We start from the raw sequence: 21,597 nt of genomic DNA on the forward strand, positions 1-21,597 counted from the left end.
TAACACAAGCTATAGTCATCTGGGCAGAAAGAACTTCAGTTGAGAAAATGCCTCCATCAAATTAGCCTGTAAACAAATCTGTGAGTGTTTTTTCTTTTTCTTTCTTTCTTTTTTTTTTTTTTTTTTTTTTTTTTGACAAATGACTGATGTGCAATGGCCCAGCCCACTGTTTATGGTGTTGCCCCTAGGCAGGTGGTCCTTGGTTGTATAAAAAGAACAAGCTAAGTGAGTCATGGAAAGTAAGCCTAGAAGCATGGTTCCAGACTCTGCTCCTGCTTGAGTTTCTGCCTTGAATGACGATAATGATGGATTATGATCATAAAGTCGTTTTCAGTTATAGTATCTGCCACAGCAACCGAAAACAAACTAAGAAAATGTGTACCCACTGATGATCCAATCGTACTCCAATGGATAATTCTAGACCCATGATCATGTGGACAGCCCTGACAAAAGTCAATCAGTCACAGAACAAGATGAAAAGACATGGACATGGGAAAGTGTTTTGTATGGAGGAGTGGGGGCTCATTGAAGTGAGACAGAGCTAAGAAAGAATGGAGATAAAAGTAATCAAAGTCTGAGAGTGTCAATGAATTCATTTCATTTAAAAATTAAATTATAGATTAAAATAAATTATGTAATAAAATTAAATAAACTTTTTTTTAAGATTCCCAAACTGATGATAATTTAGAAAGTTCTTCAAGCCTTAAAATGATAAAGAATGTATATAATTGGTCATAAAACACCATCACATAAAAGGAGAAAAAATAAGAAAGCATCTTTCTAAGACCTGGGACAGACAAAGCTGCCTGCTTTTATGACTTCTATTCAATGCCATGTAAGAAGTGCCAGCCAGAAGAATCAAATAAAAATAATATGAAATGAAATAGCATCAAAATTGGAAAAAGGAAATCAAATTGTGACTGTTTACAGGCTGCATGATGTTATGTAGAAAAACCCCCAAAGATTCTCCAAAAGAGAAATTTTAGAATTAATTTAATAAGATTGCAAGACATAAAATTAATGTGAAAAATCAGCACCATTGCCATACGCCAAGAGTGAGCTATCTGGAACAGAAATCATAAAAGGAATCCTATTTTAAAAAACTGATAAAACATACATATGAATAAACTTAACTAAGGAAAAGAAAAATCAATGTAATGAAAATTATAAACTATTTATAAAGGAAATAAAGATATTAAAAACTGTAGAAAGATATCTTGTGCTCATAGTACCTAAATTAATTTATGTATTCAGTTCAGTTTCTGTAAAAATAGCAATGACATTTCCACAGAACTAGAAAAAATAATCCTAAATTTTGTAAAGAATAATAATAATGAAAGTCCATTCACAGCCAAAACAGTCTTGAAAAATAAAGGAATAATGCAAGAAGGAATTACATACACTACACATTTAAATCATATTTGCCATTGCTATAACACTATACATGATTAAAAGAAACTTATCAGACAGAGGGTTTATTTTGGCACAAAGTCTCTGAGGTTTCAGTTTACCATGTTAGGGGGGATGAAGTAAACCATAGCAGGCAGTCCAGGAGTACAGAAGGGAATGCCTGCACTAGATGGTTTTCTTCTCTCTCCCAACTTATTTCCTCTGAGCTCCCAGCATTTAAAATGGTGACAACCATGCTCTGTTCAGGTCTGTCTCACTTAGTGAATCCTCTCTGGAAATCCCTTTATGAAACAGCCTTGCAGACACACCCAGAGGTATGCACTCATCTCCTAGTTGCTTCTCAATCTAACAGAGTTGCCAGTCAAGATTCACTATGATACTTCCAGACTTCAATACAATGTCATACTAATCAAAATAGATTGGTCTCATCATGTAAACAGACACAAAGAGCAATAGAAATAGAATAGAGCCACATATAAGCTTGGATATATGAATGCAAATAGTCTTCCAGAAAGGTTCTGCAAAGATGCACTGAAGAAATGGTATTTATTTTAATAAATGGTTCTGGGAAGATGGACTATCCACATGCACTGGAGAAATCAAAGTCACATTGAGATGTCATCTCATTTCAGTAAGAATTGTGATTCTCAAAAAGACAGGAAGGGCTGGCACAGATGTAGAGAAAGGGAAATCCCTACACACTGTTGGTGGGAATGTAAGTTAGCACAGCCAGTGTGAACAACAGTTTGGGGATTCCCCAAAAGTTTTAAATTAGAGGTGATATATGATCTACCAATCCAACGTCTGAGTATATATTGACGTAAACAAAATCAATATGTCAAAAAGTCATTTGTATTCTCAGGATCATTGTGTACTATTGATAATAGTCAAGAAATGGAAACAAGTCCATTACTTGTCATTTAGCGAAAAATAAAATGTTACATATACACAGTAGAATACTATTTAGTCATAATAATGAAATCCTGTCATTTGTGACAACACAGACAGTATTGGAAATCATTGTGCTAATTGAGACTATTCAGGTTAACCAGATAAGTTACACATGACCTCAGACTCTTGTGTCATAGACATGGAGGGTATCATGGTTACCCAAATCCAGAGAGAGCAGAGGAAAGGGGGCATATAGGGAAACACTGATCGGAGCACTAAGTTACAAATAGATAAGAGTAAAGTCTGGGGTGCTCTCCAGGAAAAGGATTAGTATAGACAGTAAATTTGTACAGTACAACTCTAAAGGAAAGGAAATACAATTTTGACTATTTCTGCCATGAAGAAAGGATGTATGTTTGAGAATAGATATGCTTAACCTGGTAACACAATGTCTCACATGTGAACACTCCACACTGATAATTTGTGAAGTTAATATTGGTTTGCTGTCTGTGGCCATCAGGACGAAGCTAGGGGCCTCATGTTTCAGAACATGGACTCTACTATAACTGAATTTTTAAAACTTTTATTTTGAAGAAACTGGTGCGAGATTACTATATCTGGCTTTGAACTTAATCTCTAAGCTAGGCAGGCCTTCAGTTTGTGACTCACCTGTCTGTCTCCATGGATGCTAGACCTAGCCTGACTTGTTTTATATGTATCAGTAAAAAACAAATTTATATATGAGACAATTTGAGGGAAGATGTTTATTTCCAATAGTAAAAAAAAATATTTGAAAAATAAACAAAAACAACAAAGTATATCATAGATCACTTCATACAATGAAATAAACAATGAAAAGAGGTCATAAACACTCAAAACAGTTGGGCATATATGACAGTTTAGGCAGACAAACATATTTAGAATTATGCCAGCAAACAAAATGTGGGGCTGAAGAAATGCCATGGTGGGTTAAAGAATTTGCTTCACAAACATGGACCAAAGTTTAAAACCTCAGAATCAATGAAACAGTTGAGCGTGGTCACATGTGCTTGTAACCTTGGCTCCAAGAATAGAGAAAAGAGGATCCCAGGAGCTTTCTGTCTTGGCAGCCTACCCAAAAATAAGAGCTTTAAATTCTGTGAGTCCATTGCAATGGCATAAGGCAGAGAGTGATACAAAAAGAAAACAACAACAAAAAAAACCTCTAGTCTCTCTTTCTCTACACACCATACACACACACACACACACACACACACACACACACACACACACACATGCACACATGCACACACATATGCGTATACACACATACTTTTAAAAATATTAAAATTTAAATTTAGAAAAGTAAAATGTGAAAGACACCCTACACCACCCAATATGAGTCACCGTGGATTTTGCACTGGCCTCAACATCTAATATCATGCACAGTTGTCTAGTTCACAGATGGATAGGAGCAGAAAGGACAGCTCTTCTGTTATTAATAATCTTTGGCATTTCCACATACATGTATAATGCTTATGAATGAAGTCTACATCATAATCATGCAATTGTTGTAGAGTCAGATTTGTTGACCTGTGCAAAAAAAAAATTGAAATTCTGTAAGTCTTTATAATGATACACCCAGTATTAAGTAGAATGTAAACATTAAATGCATCACATAGCAAATTCTAAGGAAAAAAAATATTATCCTGACATTTAAAATGTTAGGGGGAAACTGCAAAAAGACAAATCTAAAAATAAAATTTGACATATGCAAAAGCATATTAGGGAGAAGTTTCAGACAATTGTACAGAGGTCTGTGAGAGCTGGCCAAATTTATAATCACTAACTACATTTTTAAGTTTTGCTTTGTGATGAATAACTGATACATTTTTTGTCTTTTTATTTCATGACAAGGTGTTCCTCAGAACACACTAGTTTTCTTCCTGGCCTGTGTATAGACAGCAAACTCGGTAAAGTCAATCTTAGCGATACATCAAGAACATGGTGCACTTGTGTCCTCCCATTCTGACTCAAACACGATTCTTTCAGAAGCAGTTGGCAACTTTCCTGCCTTCTTCAAGGCAATGTCTTTTAGTTCATTAAAAAGCTTCTGGAATTTCATCAGCTGAAAATAATACTCTTGAAGAAAATTGACACATTTTTAGCTGAACTCTACATCATTGCTGTATGGTGTGCATCCCACCTCCATGGAATTTGCCTTTCTACACACATTTTATTGCATGGGAATTGCACCTCTCATGGTTTCACCATTCAGGATTTTAATATGTAAATTTTAAGGATATTTATCTTTTTGGATTTCAACATTTCTGACAATGCCATTCAGGACTGTGTCTTTAAAGATTATGATTGGCACCAGGCGGTGGCACACACCTTTAATCCCAGCACTGAGGAGGCAGAGCCAGGCAGATCTCTGTGAGTTTGAGGCCAGCCTGGTCTACAGAGTGAGATTCAGGACAGGCACCAAAACTACACAGAGAAACCCTGTCTTGAAAAACAAAAAAAAGAAAAAAATGATTATGATTGGCATTAAAATCACCTAACCTGGTCTTTCAGTGAGTCAAACTGGTGTGTGTGTATGTGTGTGTGTGTGTGTGTGTGTGTGTGTGTGTGTGTGTGTGTGTGACAGAGAGAGAGAGAGAGAGAGAGAGAGAGAGAGAGAGAGAGAGAGAGAGTTTGTGCGTGTATATATGTACACATACAATATATGCATATTTATTGCTGGGAAACTATTTTGACAATGTGCTCAATCTAAATTCACAATATTTTCACCAACTTTCCGAAGTGTTTCCTACCTCTGCAGCTTTGAATAGTAGGTTTATGCTGACTTTCACAGGAATTGTCCATTTTCCCAACAGTTCAAAATGTATTTTAGTGAGCAAAATGTATATTGTATGAGCGAGGCACCTCTACCAATCACGTTGGTAGTCCATGGTTATTTGTAACAGTTACACCTGTCCCAATTCACTCGTTAATTGTGGTTTTTAAGAGAATATCTGAATTTCACTGTTTTGAATTATTTTGAATTTAAGAATGCTACTGGGTGAGGGGGTAATAGATGATGGTTTTTGCACTTTTCCATTATTTAAAGAAGAAAAGGTAATATAACCTTTTAAACATGTTTTCCATTTCCTGTGTTCCTCTCACCTTGATTTCTCACACTTAAATTTCAAGGGATTTCTTTATTAAAAAAAAAAAAAAGGAAAGAAAGAAAAGAAAAGAAAAGCAATTGGTTTCTAGATGTTAACCATTAGGGAGCTTGAAAAACCTTCCAGATGGGAAATATATATTTGAAAAATCTCATCTCAGTAAAAAATAAATCCCCCCCAAATAGAGGCATGTAATGAAACACCTAATTCAGTCCAACTATAGTGGTCATACTGCTGCAATATTATAATACCAGATGACTCTTTTAGTACCAAGGACAGCAGCTGGCCTTCCATCAGGAATGTTTAAAAATGAATGCAATGCTCTTGCTTTCCAATAGACATTTGGCTAGTATTTGAGGTCATTGAATAGCACAGTTCTCATATTTCTGCTAGGCAATTAGTGATTTTTTTAAATAAGTTTCAACAAATGTGTTTTTTAATCAGGGTTATTCTCCAGAAATCTGTGGTGTTACATGGTATCATAGAAGTTGAAGAGGCTATCAAAAGTTATCCAGTTGCAACGTCAAAAATTAGTTTCTTCTTCAATTCTTATGAACTCTCTGAAACTTTGAAACTGTGGTTATGCCCTTGATCATGGAAATTTTTCCTTTATTCATCAGTAATATACCAATGCTAATCTACCATCCCTTCCCAATGCCTTCCTCATTACCTTTGCTTCCCCTTTATATGTTTTAGCTTCTAACTGCTATTTGTCTTCACCCAAATATATTATGCTGTGGGATGGTCTGTATGGCAAATGTGTTGCTGATTAGTCAATAAATAAAACACTGATTGGCCATTGGCTAGGCAGGAAGTGTAGGCGAGACAAGGAGGAGAATAAAGCTGGGAAGTGGAAGGCTGAATCAGAGAGACACTGGCAGCCGCCACGATGACAAACAGCATGTGAAGATGCCGGTAAGCCACAAGCCATGTGGCAAGGTATAGATTTATAGAAATGGATTAATTTAAGCTGTAAGAACAGTTAGCAAGAAGTCTGCCACCACGGCCATACAGTTTGTAACCAATATAAGTCTCTGTGTTTACTTGGTCGGGTTTGAGTGGCTGTGGGACTGGCAGGTGAGAGATTTGTCCTGATTGTGGGCCAGGCAGGAAAACTCTAGCTACAATATTATTTCCAGTGTTTTCCTCCTTTAATTCAGCACACTGTTCTTCATAATTGCCTTTCATTTCCATAGTTTCCGTTACCATTTTCTGCGATATTTATAAAAGCAAAACCAACCGAACAAAACAAAACAGAACAACAACAACCAAAAAAAAAAAAAACTCTCTCCTTTCCTGCCTTTGACCATTGTCTCATTCCCCTTAAATATCTGAGTACTTTTAACTGATGGGGCTGATATCAGAAACATTAGTTCTAAATCTTGTGCATCTTTAGAGTTTTTCACCTTTGTCTCTGTCTCTCTCTTCTCCCCCCTCTCAGTGTGTGTGTGTGTGTGTGTGTGTGTGTGTGTGTGTGTGTGCATGTGTGTTGTTCCTCAAAAAAAAAAAAAACACCACATATTGGTGGCTAAAAACTATCAGCTATTCTTTGCTTGTTTCTCTCATCACTAGAAAGATGTCAAGATCTCACCATGTAACTCTGTGACCAGTCCACTCATGCAAAGCTAAACAATTCATTATTTTGATGATCTTTTGTTGATTTCTAATGGTTGCATCTGTCTCCAAAGTGGAAACTATCTCTTATTTCACAAAGGAAGTTTCACAGGCCCATTTCCAAACTTTTACACTATTTCAAGGTTCAGTTCATTTTTCTTTTGGTCTATTTTCTGAAAATAAGCCAATTTAGTAGAAGGGATTTGGCCTAAGAAACCCTACCAATGTGAGTTTTAACACTGGTTTTATAACACTGTGTATATCTTCTGTTATCTTCAAAATTGTCCTATATTTAAAGGTGGTGAGTGAGAATAAAAGATTCATTTTAATAACAAAAAGTGGACAATTACAATTACCTAAACTGCACAGAGTAAAACTTCAAAAAAAATAGTTTTGTACTTTTCCCCATTCTAACATATATCTCTCCAGTTTTTTCATTCTAATCCATATTTAACAGTAATGCCTAATTGATCTTTCCGTAGTGTTCTTTAAAATGTTCTATTAAGGTCCCATTGACTACAGCATAAAGTTCAAATTCCTTAGCTGAACATTCAATCTTCTCATTTAAATTGCCTCAATCTATATTTTCAATCTAATTCCACATTCTATTTCATTGAAACTACAATGAACACTACCCTAATCTTTACATTTCCTTATAAAAGATCCTGCTAATGCTGTTTTAGTTTGTTTAATTTTGTAGGACCAAGGATGAACCTCCCATTTCCAAATTCATTCTTTTAAGTCCTACTTCCAACATATCTCCTTCACTATGATATACCCTGCATGTACATATATGCACCATATACATGTCTGGTTTCCCTGGAAGTCAGAAGAGGAGTGTTGGATCTCTGTAACTGGAGTCAAAGATGGTTGTGAGCCACCATATGGATGCTGGAAACTGAGTCTGGGTCCTCTGCAAAAAGAGCCAGTGCTCTTAACTACTGAGACATTTCTTTAGCCCAAATATTTCTTTTTATTTAAAATTTGCATAGTGATTCAAATACATGATTCAGATGACATTGATCATGTTTTACTTTGTTGACTGCATATTTATATTGTTTATTTGATATCTGCTACTGCATTTCACAGTTGCTAAAGGTAGGAAGTACATGGTAATTATCTGCATCACCCAAAGTTTCTAACAATATGCTTTTTGCATTGTAAATATTCAATAAATATTTGGTATAACATGATTATTCTGTTTATTATCTTCACACTTGTTCCTGAAATCTCATTAGTGAAAAACCTTTGCAATCAGAAAAGGATGCCAACAATAAAACATTTTGTGCTATGTGCCAGCTCTCTTCTAAGGACTTATAGCAGTTGTAAGGAAATCTAATAACTTGGGTGTAGACCTTTCGTCTGCAGCCAGCCTCATGTTAGGATGGTTTCAACTGTGACTGGTTATATTTTATACTTAGAACCTTCCCAAAAGCACTTTAGCTTTCTAGCTAATTAACTCATAGTTAAATAGATGTGTTTCTTATCTTTGTGGTCAAATATAAGCCCCCATGAACAATGCAGAAATATGATAAAAAAGAAGCACATTTGTTTTTTTTTATACATAGAATACAACCTATGTAACTGATGAATTAGTTAGGTTGCACAGGCAGTCTTATTATTACTTTTATTTTTCAAATGAACAACAGAATCAGGAAGCACAGTAAATGAAATACCAAGGTTAAAACTTTCATCCCAACCATCCTATTAACTTTTCCTCCTCCACAAATATCCACTTGTAATGTAAGTGACAAGAGTAATGGGGGTGGAAGGGTGAGGGAATCAAAATTGGAAAAGCAAATTTTTTTTGAGGCAGGGTTTCTCTGTGTAGCCTTGGCTGTCCTGGAACTCACTCTGTAGACCAGGCTGGTCTCAAACTCACAAAGATCTGCCTGCCGTGTGCTGAAATTAAAGGTGTGTACTACCACCACCTGGCAGGAAGAATAAATTTAATTTATAAAATACTGTTAAAAGGATCTCTCTTGAGGCAAACTTTAACTTAGATAGACAAACTAGATGATAGATACATTAATTAGTTTGATTTAGTCGTTAGACACCCTTTATATGAATTATCACATATTGTACCACACAACATGTGCAATTTTAATTTACCAGTTATAAACCATATTAATTTCATTTTTTAAATAAAGAGAAACCAGAACAAAGAATAATCCTCCACTAAATAATGCTCTGTCACAAATATTGAAGGCTCTTGAACTACTCTTTCTATACTGCGTGTAAATACAGCTTTTCTATGGGTTGATTAAGTTGGCATCCATCTGCAAATTTTAGACTCCTCATCTCTTGCATTTTATTCATGCCGATGTGTTCTCCTTTGCAATCAACACCAATTAAATGCTGATTCTTAAAAAGGGAAGCATAAACAGAGCTCTAATGCATAAATTGGTAATAGTCCATCCATTCTGTGTACATATGGCCTGTAGTGGAAAACTAGTTCTTGGAACATGGTAATTAAACAAATTTACTTGTCTAGAAAATATTTCAACTTGGGTTGACTTGAGTCACAATATTTGGAAAGCACTTTGAAAAAAAAGTGTTATATTCAAGTGAAACTCTACAGACCTGGCACCAAAACAACACAGGGGTGAATAATAATCAAAGGGTGTGTACATTGTACACCTAGTTCAAACTTCAAGGTACTGTAATACAAATTTGTTTCATTATAGTAATTACTCCAGTCCCTCTATTTAGGCTAAATGATGTGGTTAACTGTGGCAGAATCCTCTTCCTAAGCTCAGATTTTACACTCTCATCTTGGTGAAATCAACTATTTGCTTTGTAATTACGGAAACATTTGGAAATAAACATTAATTTTCTATTCATTATTGGTGGATTTGAGCACCCCAGAGAGGGAATATGTGTGAAACTGATGAACAACTTTGTGGCTGTTAGGAAGGTAAAAATATTTTGATAACATTTTTGCTTTGCAAATGAGAAATATAGGAAAGGAGAAAAATCTATTTTGTCAGGGAATACTGTCTTTAAAAGTTTTTGTAGATGCACCACCTCAAAAATCTATCATGTGTTCTGTAGTCTGGTCCTATGTGGCTTATTCCCAACCTACCAATAAATTAGTTCAATAGTCCAGATATTTGACAGGAATGTTCTTTTTAAATAATACAATTTTTCTTCCATAGCATAGATACAAGAATGATTAGGGAAAAGAGAAAATGAGAAGGATGGGTATATGAGAAGTCCTTCCAGACTCATTGCTAGCAAAATACCCAGAACCCCTTTGCTTCACCTCTTCTCCCCTCTTCCAGAAACTCAAGTTGTTTTTTCTTCTAATTTGACAAATCTGAACTCATTATTGACCAAGATTTTTCTAAACCAGTCAGTATATCAGGAACTGTACCATGCTTAGGAGTAGACACTCAACACACAAAATTCAGATTTACTTTCAATTTTCTTCAGACTGTGCCAGGTTTGTCCAAAATTAAAAGCAAACTAGCTACCATTGGGAAATAAAAGCTCCTGGTTACAGAAAATAGCAAAGCATGATGTGTGACTCTCAATTATTTTCAGAGACTGGACACACAATACATAAAGGAATATGAGGAAGAGAGACAGAGACAGACAGAGAGGGAGAGAGAGAGAATGAGAAAATCCAAGAGTAGTGAGAAGCATAGTAATTGGGCCTCAGTTCTGCCATGGTGCTGAATGTGAAGTTGTGACAGGTCCACAGATAAAGAAATAAAAATGAGCAGCATGGATTTGCATAGCCAAGTATTCTTGAGTGGGAGGCTCTGTTTCTCCACTTGTAAGTTCTGTGGCCATTAGCTGAGTCCTTAACCTCTTTGAGACTCAGTGTCTTCATCTACAATATGGAGATTTAAAGATGTCAACACTGGATGACCATCACAGCAACTCAATGCAAGCACACCTGTAATGACTAAACAACTAACTCTAGTAATTAGTTTTCTTCAAAGTACAATTTTTCTCATTCATATGCACAAAAAGCCAGCAATCTTTTACCTGTTGTAAACAATGATTATAAGGGTACCTAAAGTGAATGTACATAGATTATTTTTAGGGATTTTTTTTAAAAAGAAATAAGGGTGAATCTCTATTATCATGTCTGGGCTATTATGTGTCCTTTCTTTTGTCAGCTCCTATAGCATCAGTGCACCATCGAGGTGGTTGCCAAAACTGTTTGGCATTGAGTTAAATTCACACTTGTCCTCAGGGCATATCATGTAATCCATTTTCTCAAGATAAGTACAAGATATCAGCTTGGAGGGCAAGGGTCAGGGGAAAGAGAGCTTAGGGGAGCGAGAGGTCCCAGCTGGATCAGGAACAGAGTGGGAGAACAAGGAAAAAGATACCATGATAAATGAAGACACCATGGGAATAGGAAGAAGCAGAGTGCTAGAGAGGTCCCCAGAAATCCACAAAGATACCTCCACAATAGACTACTGGCAATGGTTGAGAGAAAGCCCAAGCTGAGCTACTCTGAAGATAGGATGGCTGAACACCCTAACTGTCATGATAGAACTCTCATCCAGTGACTGATGGAAGCAGATGCAGAGAGCCACAGGCAAGCCCCAGGTGCAGCTTCAGGAGTCTAATCAGCAAGAGAGAGGAGGGATTGTATGAGCAAGAGGTATTGAGACTGTGATAGGAAAAAGCACAGGGACAAATAGCCAAACTAGTGGAAACACATGAACTATGAACCAATAACTGAGGAGCCCCCATGGAACTGGATCAGACCCTCTGGATAAGTGAGACAGTTGATTAGCTTGAACTATTTAGGAGGCTTCCAGGCAGTGGGACTGGGACCTGTCCTTAGTGTGTGAGCAGGCTTTTTGGAACCTAGGGCCTATGCTGAGACATTTTGCTCAGCCTTGGTGTAGGAAGGAGGGGACTGGACCTGCCTCAACTGAATCTACCAGGCCGAGCTGAATCCCCAGGGGAGACCTTGCCTTGGAGGAGGTGGGAAAGGGGGGTGGGTTTAGGGGGAATGCTAGGGGATGGGAAGAGGGAGGACAGGGAAATCCATGGCTGATATGTAAAATTAAATTAATTATAAAATAAAATTTAAAAAATTCAACATTCAATGAAAAAAAGATATCAGCTTGTTGACTTGTAATTTTTTTTTATTTAATTTTTGCATAAAAGTGGAATGCAGTCTTTACAAGTAATAGAGGGTTTAGGTTATAGAATGACAAGTGAGCTAGCTTTTCCTGTGCTGGCCATATGCAATTACGTCCCATAAAACATCTCTGCTTAATATATACCTCTGGCTACAGACACGTCTAAGTTATGATTCAGTCTATTTGTAGATTGGTTGAAATACCCTTCTATACAATTAGGCAGCAGTGGGGTTCACCAGGTAAATTGATTTGAAAGCCTGACTATGTGCTGCAGCTATACCCCCAACAGTGTCAAAAATCCAATCATTAAAATTAATTCCTTTGGGCTTTGACAGATTTTCAGTCACAGAAGCAATAAAATTCAGGAGCTCAGAGTTCCTTAGAGATCATTTAGTTCAGCTTCTTTATTTTATAGCTGAGCAAACTGAGGCTCCAAAAGGAGGTAACCTCTTCCATCCAAGGTCAAATGCTAAATTAAGAACAGAGCCCAGCCTAAGCGTCCAGTCTCTTTGCATTCTGTCTGGAGAGCATCCTCCTGACCGAACAATTTTCCTTATGCTCATAAGTCCCCAGAGGAGAGGGAAGCCTATGTCTTCTTTTATTCCAGGGAAAGTCAGAACTTCAGCTTATTCGTCGACTATTTTTGGTGCTCTGACTCTCCTCAGGACCAAGCAGAGTTGCTGATGCTTTATGTTTCTCTACAGGAGAAAGCTTGACTTGCTGAAACAGAATTTTTAAAAAAATCACAAATGTAACAGCTTTTATAAAGGAGACTATCTGGCAGAAAATTCATTCCTCTGATGGGGAAACAGGATTAGACAGGAGATGAGGCAAAGGCATGAATCAGCATTGACTGTCTTTAAACTGAGAAGTGGAGGGTTTACACTCTGAAGAAAGAAGGGGCAGGCTACACTGCTGCCAAATGTAAAAATGCGTTTCCTGTGACTGCAGAAACCTAATCTTGTCTGCACATCTAAGATGAAATGGAGAAATATAGAAGTTGTCAGTCACTGAGTGTGGAGAAGGGGTTTTTATCACATGATGATAGCTTAGATTAGCTGAGCACCTACTTTGAGCTTGGAACTCTCTATGTAGGATCTTTGATTCTTGCAAAAACTCTATGAGATCTTACATGAAAACTCATTTTACAGAAGAGAAAAGTAAGCCTAAGAAACACAAATCACAAAGCTAAAGATGCTATGAGACGCTCTAAAATCATGGTCAGACTGGTTTCCAGGCCCCAGTCATTTGAACAGCTCCTAAATCAACAGGAATGTCTGGTGTTTTAACTCTAAATCTTATTTAAAACAAAACAAAACAAGCCTGTGATTGTTGGCTGTGCATCAGAGCTTCTGTGTCTCTGTTTCTTCATCTTTTTTATTGGTATTATAAAAATAAAACAAGACCATGAGTGTGAAATTATTTCTAGGCAGATGGATATAGCACAAATATGGTCTTTATTAACCATTACACTCATTTACAACATTTTTGGAAATATGTCTCTACAGAAAGATTTTTGACATATAGAAAATTGTTTGTGTGTTTGCATTTTGAAGATAAATCAGACAATCATTTAAAGGGTTTCTATGATGATCATTAAGTACCATGAGTAATGGCTTCTGTAGGAAGAGAAGAGGCATTTATGCACTTAATAAGTAAATTAAAAGCATTTAAGTCACTGAAGATTGTCTAATTTATAGCAAACTATAGATTTGTTAGTGGAAATTTTTGCTTCATTTGATTATACAGACTTATCAAAAAGATTAAAAAGAAATGGGTGTACCAGAGAAAGACCTGCATACCTGGGGTGGCGATAGCCTTGGCTCTGCTCTCAGTCAAGTGAGAGACTTAAAGCCAATTGTTTACCTCTCCAAACTTTGGTCATTTCATCTTTCATTGGGTAAAATCCTGACTCAGGTCTACCCAAGTCAAACATCAACAAAATGTACCTGTTTGTTCTGCTGTTTTCTATTTAGTCCAGAGGGCAGCAAGAGAGCAGTGCCATTCTTTTAACAAACATCTGTTTGTCATCTCTACAAGAAAAGGCACTGCACCAGGCTCTGAAGGGGTCCCAAAGATAAAGGAGACAACGTTTGGTTGTGCTGATTGCCGGTACAGAGGAAATGTAAAACCCCACAAGAGAGCCATTGACTTAGAGAAGTTTCCCGTCCATGGTCATTTTCAGTGAAAATATAAAAGAATCTCAATTCATCTTCTCCCTTATTATTTTCTTTATTTCCAAAGAATTGAAAGGCAGGAACCAGAAGCAATGTTTCCAAGGGCGAGTTGTTAGGCAAGGAAGAAAGAAACATCACTGGCCGGTTCTAATCTGCAGAGAGCATCTCTGTCTTCCCAGCAGGAAAATCTGGAAGCAGGCAAGCTAACAGAGCACAGCTGGACCCCTGCTTTAAAAGCATTGCTGAACTCTTCTGTCAAGATGGACAAGGACAAGCCTGGACTCAATATTTAAGACTTGGTCTTAAAACAAGTCTTGCTCCTCTTCTTTCCTATTTTTCCTCCTCTATTTATTGGTTCTTTTCTTGTTTTCTTTCATTTTCTGCTTTGCCTCCTTACTGTCTTCCTTACTGCTGATCTTTCCTACCTCTTCCTGATTCCTATTTTCCCATCTCTTCTTTTGCTGTCACAGCTGCTGCCTTCACCGTTTTCTCTCTCCTCGTTTCCATTTTTTTCACTTACCCTGAACGTTCATCTACCTCTGTCTTAGTTAGGGTTTTATGGTTGTGAAGAGACGCCAAGATTTTGGCAACTCTTACAAAGGAAAATGTTAATTGGGGCTGGCATACAGGTTCACAGTTTCAATCCATTATTGTCATGGTGGGTGGTATACAGGGAGACATGGTGCTGGAGAAGGAGCTGAGAGTTGTACATCTTGATCCACAGGAAGCAGGGAGAGACTGTCACACTGGGTGTGTCTTGAGCATATAGGAGACCTCAAAATACATCTCCACAGTGACACACTTCCTCCAACAAGGCCACATCTACTCCAACAAGCCCACATTGCCTAATAGTGCCACTCCCTATGGACCAAGCATTCAAACACATGAGCCCACGAGGGAGTGGGGGGCATTCCTATTCAAACCACCATATCATCCTTGTCTATTTCTCACATCTCAGCCCTTCATTCTGTACTATCTGCCTCTGTGGTGGTTTAAAGGAAAATGACCCCCATAGGGAGTTGCACTATTAGGAGATGTGGCATTGTTAAAGTAGATATGGCTTTGTTGGAAGAATTGTGTCACTGGAGAAGGGCTTTGGGTTTTCAGAAGCCCAAGCCAGGCCCAATGGCACTCTTTCTGCCTTCTGCCTGCAGATCCAGATGTAGAACTCTCAGATCCTTCTCCAGCACTATGTCTGCCTGAATGTCACCATGCTTCCTGCCACAATGATAACGGACTACCTCTGAACCTGTAAGCCGTTGAAATGTTTTCTTTTGTAAAAGTTACCTTTGTCATGATATGTCTTCACAGAAAGAGAACCCTAATTTAGACAGTCACTTAAATATGATTGCTGCCATACATTATATTGCTGCATGTGTCCAATCCATGCTTGATCGTAGATTCTTAGCATTGATAAAAATTAGTACATTAACGTGTAAATTTGTTAAAATTCCCTTTATTACTGATATGTTAACTAGCATACTTGAACACCCTGAGATATAGATTTGCTGTCTAAACCTCCACAAAGCCAACATAACTCTACTCTCTTTTCTTACAAAGAGCCCCTCCTACTCTTGGTGTGTGTATAATAGTTTATAAAGGCAAACACTGCTATAAAATTTGCCCTTGCTGTTCTCATAAAGCAGGGGTGTTTCAAAACCAGAAAGCTTTAACCTGATTCACAATTACTACTCTAATTGTGTCAAACAACAGGAAGATATATGTGCAAGTTTGTTATTTCCTTTGAGGAACGTGAAGTTTGAGGTATTTTCTCTCCAGAATTTGCCTGGAGAAAAAGAAAAGCAACATTCTGAAGATCATATGTTACACCTTCCTCTCATTGGTAGACTCTGAGTTAAATCTTGACACAATACAAAAGCTTCACAACATTGTGCAGTCTTCTCAATTATCTCATGAGAATTCAATAATGAAATAATAAAATCATGCTTGTTCCACTTTACAGGAGAGAAAACTGGGCTTTAAGGGGTTAGGAATGGGCAAAAGTTCAAATAAGAAATGGCAGAACAAAGAGATGAGCACTCACCTAGCAATTTTCTGATTGACCCCTGGCCTTCCATTAAAATGAAAAATAAAGTGTGTATGAAGTGGCTGAGCTCGCAGGATATTTCCCTAAAAGACTTGGTTTATAAATGGCCTTACATGATGCCTGAGGGTGGGAGGGGTATGGTGTGCTCTCTGGTATGAAAGTGGGTAAGGCATGGGATTTGGAACTGAACATCTGAATTCCAGTGCAGACTCAACCATCGTACCACCCTGGGACCCAGAGCAAGTCCATTCTCTGATCATCACTTGCTCAATAGGCATACCATGTCACTACACAGTATTTTGCTATGCTTTCTTACTTGAATTCCTCTGGGGTCATCTAGTTCCACAATCTTTCCAGTACTCACTCCTGCTAGTTTACAAAGACACTCCACTACAAATATATAGCAGGTATTCCCCTAGTGAGCTAGTGACAGAATCAAGATGGAAATTCAGGTCTCCTGACACATAGTTCACAGACCATCCTTCATTCTTCCCTGTGATAATCTAATGGGTAGCATTTGTGCAGTCCACCAGAGCTAATAATCATAGCCAACACTGAGGCTCACATGCTCTCAGCCATATTTCATATTCTGTAATTTCCCATAGTCACCTCTAAGCTTTTTTTCTATCTGCAAATGACCCTCACTAACCTTTATTGTACCTATATCTATTCTCAGTCAAGAGATACTTGTGAACTTCCCTATAAATCCCCATAACATTTTGTTTGTTTGGTTAAATAGTCTCTCTGTCACCCCTTAATAACTTGCACACAAGCATATTTTTGTCCTCCCTGCATTTGAAAAATAAGTGCTTCTGACCATTCTCTTTCTTTAGTATTTCAACTCCCTAAGGGAAGACACTGTGTTGCACATCTTTGTTTGTGTAGTTATAATAGTGTGGGATAAACAACATAAATGATGGAGGCTCATTATATATAAACAAATTGAATGCTTCTGTCTCTGATGTTGCTATTGTGTGAACTAGGCCAGTTTTCAAGTTGCCTCTTTTTCTTTTCTTTTTTTTTTTTGTCTATAAAGTAAAGATAATGAGGTTGATCATTTCTTGTTGTGGTGAAGGCCAAAGAAAATACGTACAGTAGTAAACATAGCTAACCAATAAGTTCTACCAATAAGCCAGATAATCTTTTTTTGTTTGTTTGTTTTTGTTTTTGTTTTTTGAGACAGGGTTTCTCTGTGTAGTTTTGGTGCCTGACATGGATCTCACTCTGTAGACCAGGCTGGTCTCGAACTCAAAGAGATCTGCCTGGCTCTGCCTCCAGATAATCTTTTATGTGTCTTCCAAGTATTTATTCACTTAATTATCTTAGGCACATTAAATTAAATGTTGTTATCACAATTGTGTAAGAAAGGACATTGAGGTCCAGAAAAATTAAGAGTTTAGGACATGATTATAAGAACAGTGAATGTTGTGATACACAAAGCCTCTATGATGCCCTTGCTTAAGACCAGTAACCCAAGTCTGTGCTCCTCTATATGTAGCACTTACCAAAGTGCTTGGCACATAAAAAGTACTAAATATAAGAATTGGTTTCATCCATTATGATCTTGATGAATAAAGTTAGACTTTGCTTTCTTCTTCCAGACTGAGAGAATACCTTAAAAACATGGTCACCTTCTGTGCAGCCCAGGTTCCCTGAATATAGTGCCTATGGAAACATCTACATGAATAAATCAGGGCAGCAAGGAAGGTAAGCAAGAGAAGAGGAAAAGAAAATCTAAGGTGCTTTAGCATTCATCAAAACTTCCCTCTAATATAGCTCAATACTCAGTCATTGGATTGTGAACCCACCAGAGGCCCTGGAAACAGAGCCTAGGCCCACAGAAGATGAGCCACAGCAGCAATAGAAAAGGAGAAGTCAAAGGTAGAACCATAGGCTCAGCATTCGGTAAACCAAGTCTAGTCAATAAGGTATTGCAATTGAATCTAATACCCTATGGATCCCATGTCTGAAGATCTATACCACTTGCTGACTGTTCTTCTTCAGTGTATCCTCAAAGTACTATTTCCAAGTACTCTTAGTCCCCCATTGTCAACATAGAATGAAGAGAACTTACTCCACAATAGCATGGAGCATTAGCTGCTAACACATGACTTGTAATTGCTATAGGTCCTTGCCTTTGTCCCCACAGAACCCACCAAAGGACTCAGACATACAAAACCTGAATGCTTGATGCATCTGAAGAATTCCTCCTTGGAAAGAGCAATATCCAACAAAATTGATCTGAAGATTCAAACCAATTTTTAAATGGCATCTTGTATTTCCGAAATACATTACAAAGCCAAGACAGGCTTTCAATTCCTCATCTTCCTATCTCTAATTCCAAAATGTTAGGAGTACATACCTGTGCTACTATACCCAGATCTCATGATTTCTTGTTTTCATTGTGGGTAGGAGTAAAGGAGATGCTGAGGAATTGAGCAACTGGAATCTAGGCCTGCAACTATAAAAAAAAAAAAAAAGCCTATCATTTATTGAATTATGTACACTAAGAACACTGCTAAGTATTTTACAATCCATTATCTAATTTTATAATCAAAATAATGCTGCAAAGAGATTACTTTCCCCATCCTGTAAATGAGAAAATTGAGGCTTAGAGGGGTAAAGGAATTTACTGTGTAGGTCAAATAGAGACGACCAATGAGTCCTGGTGTTAACTGTCCTACAAAGCTCCTCTGCCTCAAAGACTCTGAAAGTGTAGGTTTTCTGGATGGAGGGAGATAATTGCATGGCTCTTCTCTAGCCCGAGTGGTCCCTGGCCTTATTTAAGTCTAATGTCTGGGATCCAGAGAGCTGAAAGTCATACAGTAGACTAGAGCCACCTCTGATACCCAGTCCTTTTCTCCCCTCCATCCACCTATCCACCAACCCAGCCACTCACTCTCAGAATACTATTTTGATTTCTTGAGATTGAAGAGAAAGTAGAAAGAGATTGAAAACAAGCTACGGTCATTTCTAATTTATCACTTTTGTCTGAGAATTTTTACTTACGATTGAAATAGCATTTTCTTTCCTACAACTCAAATTACAAAGCAAAGCACAGGAATGGGAGAAAAAAAATCTATTAAAACAAGATCCTTGCTACTTTATGGTAATTAAAAGCAATAAATATTCTTGCCCACAGTGTTAAAAATCTTAAATAGCCCATGGGTCAATACTGTTTCTCTGGTTAGGATGGTAATAAATCTTTATTCCTTTTGAGTCAAAATAAGAAGGGGTTTTATTCATGAGTTCTATGACCTGATAGTGCAAAATTTTCCAAACAAGCATCATTGGAATGAAGTTTCACCACCAAGTATGTTATTATGCCTTCTTCTAACCCACTTCCTCTACCTAGAGAATGTATGTCCTTGTGTGGTCATTTTATAAGCACTCTAGTACTTTCCTCCTGCATCATGGTAGCAACATTCATCTTGCTCACATCACTATGACCTGATAACATTCACTATTCTGCTAGGAATTTAAAAAGTTTCATTTTGGGTTTTTCAAATTCATCTTTCTCAAATGCTATTGTGACATCAACTTTATTGTGGCCCATTAAGATATTTTGTTTGTTTGGTTGGTTGCTTACTTGCATGCTTTGATTCAGTTTGGTTTCATTTCTTTAATATTCTGGATAGCAACATTTAGTTTCTTTCATGTTCAACTTATATAATGAAAGTATTTCTTTTGACTATCAGTTTGTGAGGATTAGACTTTGATTAATTGACCTCATATTGCTTACATACTGGTGACTTGGAGCATATCCTGGTAGGTCTTTCCCTTTTCCATATAAGACCCATGGCTACATCCAAATGCACAAAGGTTGGCTGTGCCTTACATCTTAAATTTTCTATCACCTCTCAAGAACACCATGCTGAGATCAAGCCTTCATCAAATGACCCTTGGGAGACACTCAAGATTAAACCAGAGCCAGTTTTCCCAATTTAAGATCTTTGTTTTTAGTTGCAATGAGCACTTCTCACTTAGGCCCCTGTGGTAGTTTGAATACAATTGGTCCCATAATCTCATAGGGAGTGGCACTATTAGGAGTTGTGGCTTTGTTGGAATGGGTATGGCATTGTTGGAGGAGGTGTGTCACTGTGGGGGTGGGTTTTGAGGTTTCATGTATTCAGGATAACACCCAGTGTCTCAACTTCCTGTTTCTTGCAAGATGTAGGACTCTCAGCTCCTTCTCCTGCACCATGTCTGCCTGCATGCTGCCATGCTCTCTGCCATGATAATAATGGACTGAACCTCTGAAATTGTAAGTGAGCCACCACAACTAAATGTTTTCCTTTATAAGAGTTGCAGTGGTCATGGTGTTTCTTCACAGCAAAAGAAACCCTGACTAAGACAGCACCCCTGCAAATGGATACAGAGAGTCAGACTTTTATCTAAACGGAGGGTGGAAGAGTGATGTGCTGAGTCTCTCTGGGGTTCCCTCAAGGAAGCTATGTGACCTTGAGGAAATCATTTATTCTCTAGGCCTCAGTTTTATTAAGCACAGAAGAGTTGGATTTGAGGCATTATAAGGCTCTTCCATATGCATTACTTTATCATCCTATGAATTATGTGCTCTTTGTCCCAACTCCTGTTTAGGAGTCAGTCCTGGGAGGTGGGGTGAAAGCAAAGATGTAGTAAAAGTAGAAGCTTCCCTCAAGTTAAGTTACTCTGGTAAGTCCACCCTCCTCCTTTTGGCAAGGAGCACACTGTCTCATAGAACTGATTTTGTATATAGAGCTTATGTTAAGTTCAAGTTGCCTCAAAAATGCCATTTTGTTGGGGTGACTCAGGGGTGACTTTAACATTTAGCTGGCACAGCATAATGTGCATCAGGCTAGCTTAGAGATAAGTGCATGAATGTTCATAAGACATATACAAAATCAGCAGCATTCTAAAAGTTTCTGGCCCAATTTATGCCTAAGCAACAATGCCCATTTTATTTTCTATGGAGAAAAGAAAAACACCTCAGAGAATAGGTTTGCTGAATAAGATAGACCCTTTTCATGCCTATTTATTGCATCACAGGTTGGCTGTAGGATGCGTTATGCTAAAGAGGACTCAGGGTAAAGAGTAGGAAATGTCAAGAGTAAATGCATGTCTGTGAATAACACTATGGAAAAACTTGTTCACTAAAATGAAGACTATATAGCAAGCCTCCTTGTTTGTATGTAACTATTTTCCTAACCAACGAT

General features: G+C 37.6%; 1 long non-coding RNA gene across 2 annotated transcripts in view; it reads right to left on the reverse strand.

Moving 5' to 3' along the window:
* Positions 1 to 3,689: 3,689 nt before the first annotated feature.
* The window catches only part of LOC131903721 (uncharacterized), a 112,532-nt gene continuing 94,624 nt past the window's right edge, over positions 3,690 to 21,597 (reverse strand). Inside the window, exons 3-4 of one of the 2 annotated variants that reach the window (XR_009377572.1) lie at positions 18,765 to 18,863; positions 3,690 to 3,873 (exon numbers count right to left, since the gene is read on the reverse strand). This is a non-coding gene — a long non-coding RNA (uncharacterized LOC131903721). Of the gene's footprint in view, positions 3,874 to 12,684; positions 12,899 to 18,764; positions 18,864 to 21,597 lie in introns of those variants that run through there. The other variant, XR_009377573.1, reaches the window with a different exon arrangement.

Source organism: Peromyscus eremicus, chromosome 2, assembly GCF_949786415.1.
Source record: "Peromyscus eremicus chromosome 2, PerEre_H2_v1, whole genome shotgun sequence".
NCBI classification, from domain to species: Eukaryota; Metazoa; Chordata; class Mammalia; order Rodentia; family Cricetidae; genus Peromyscus; species Peromyscus eremicus.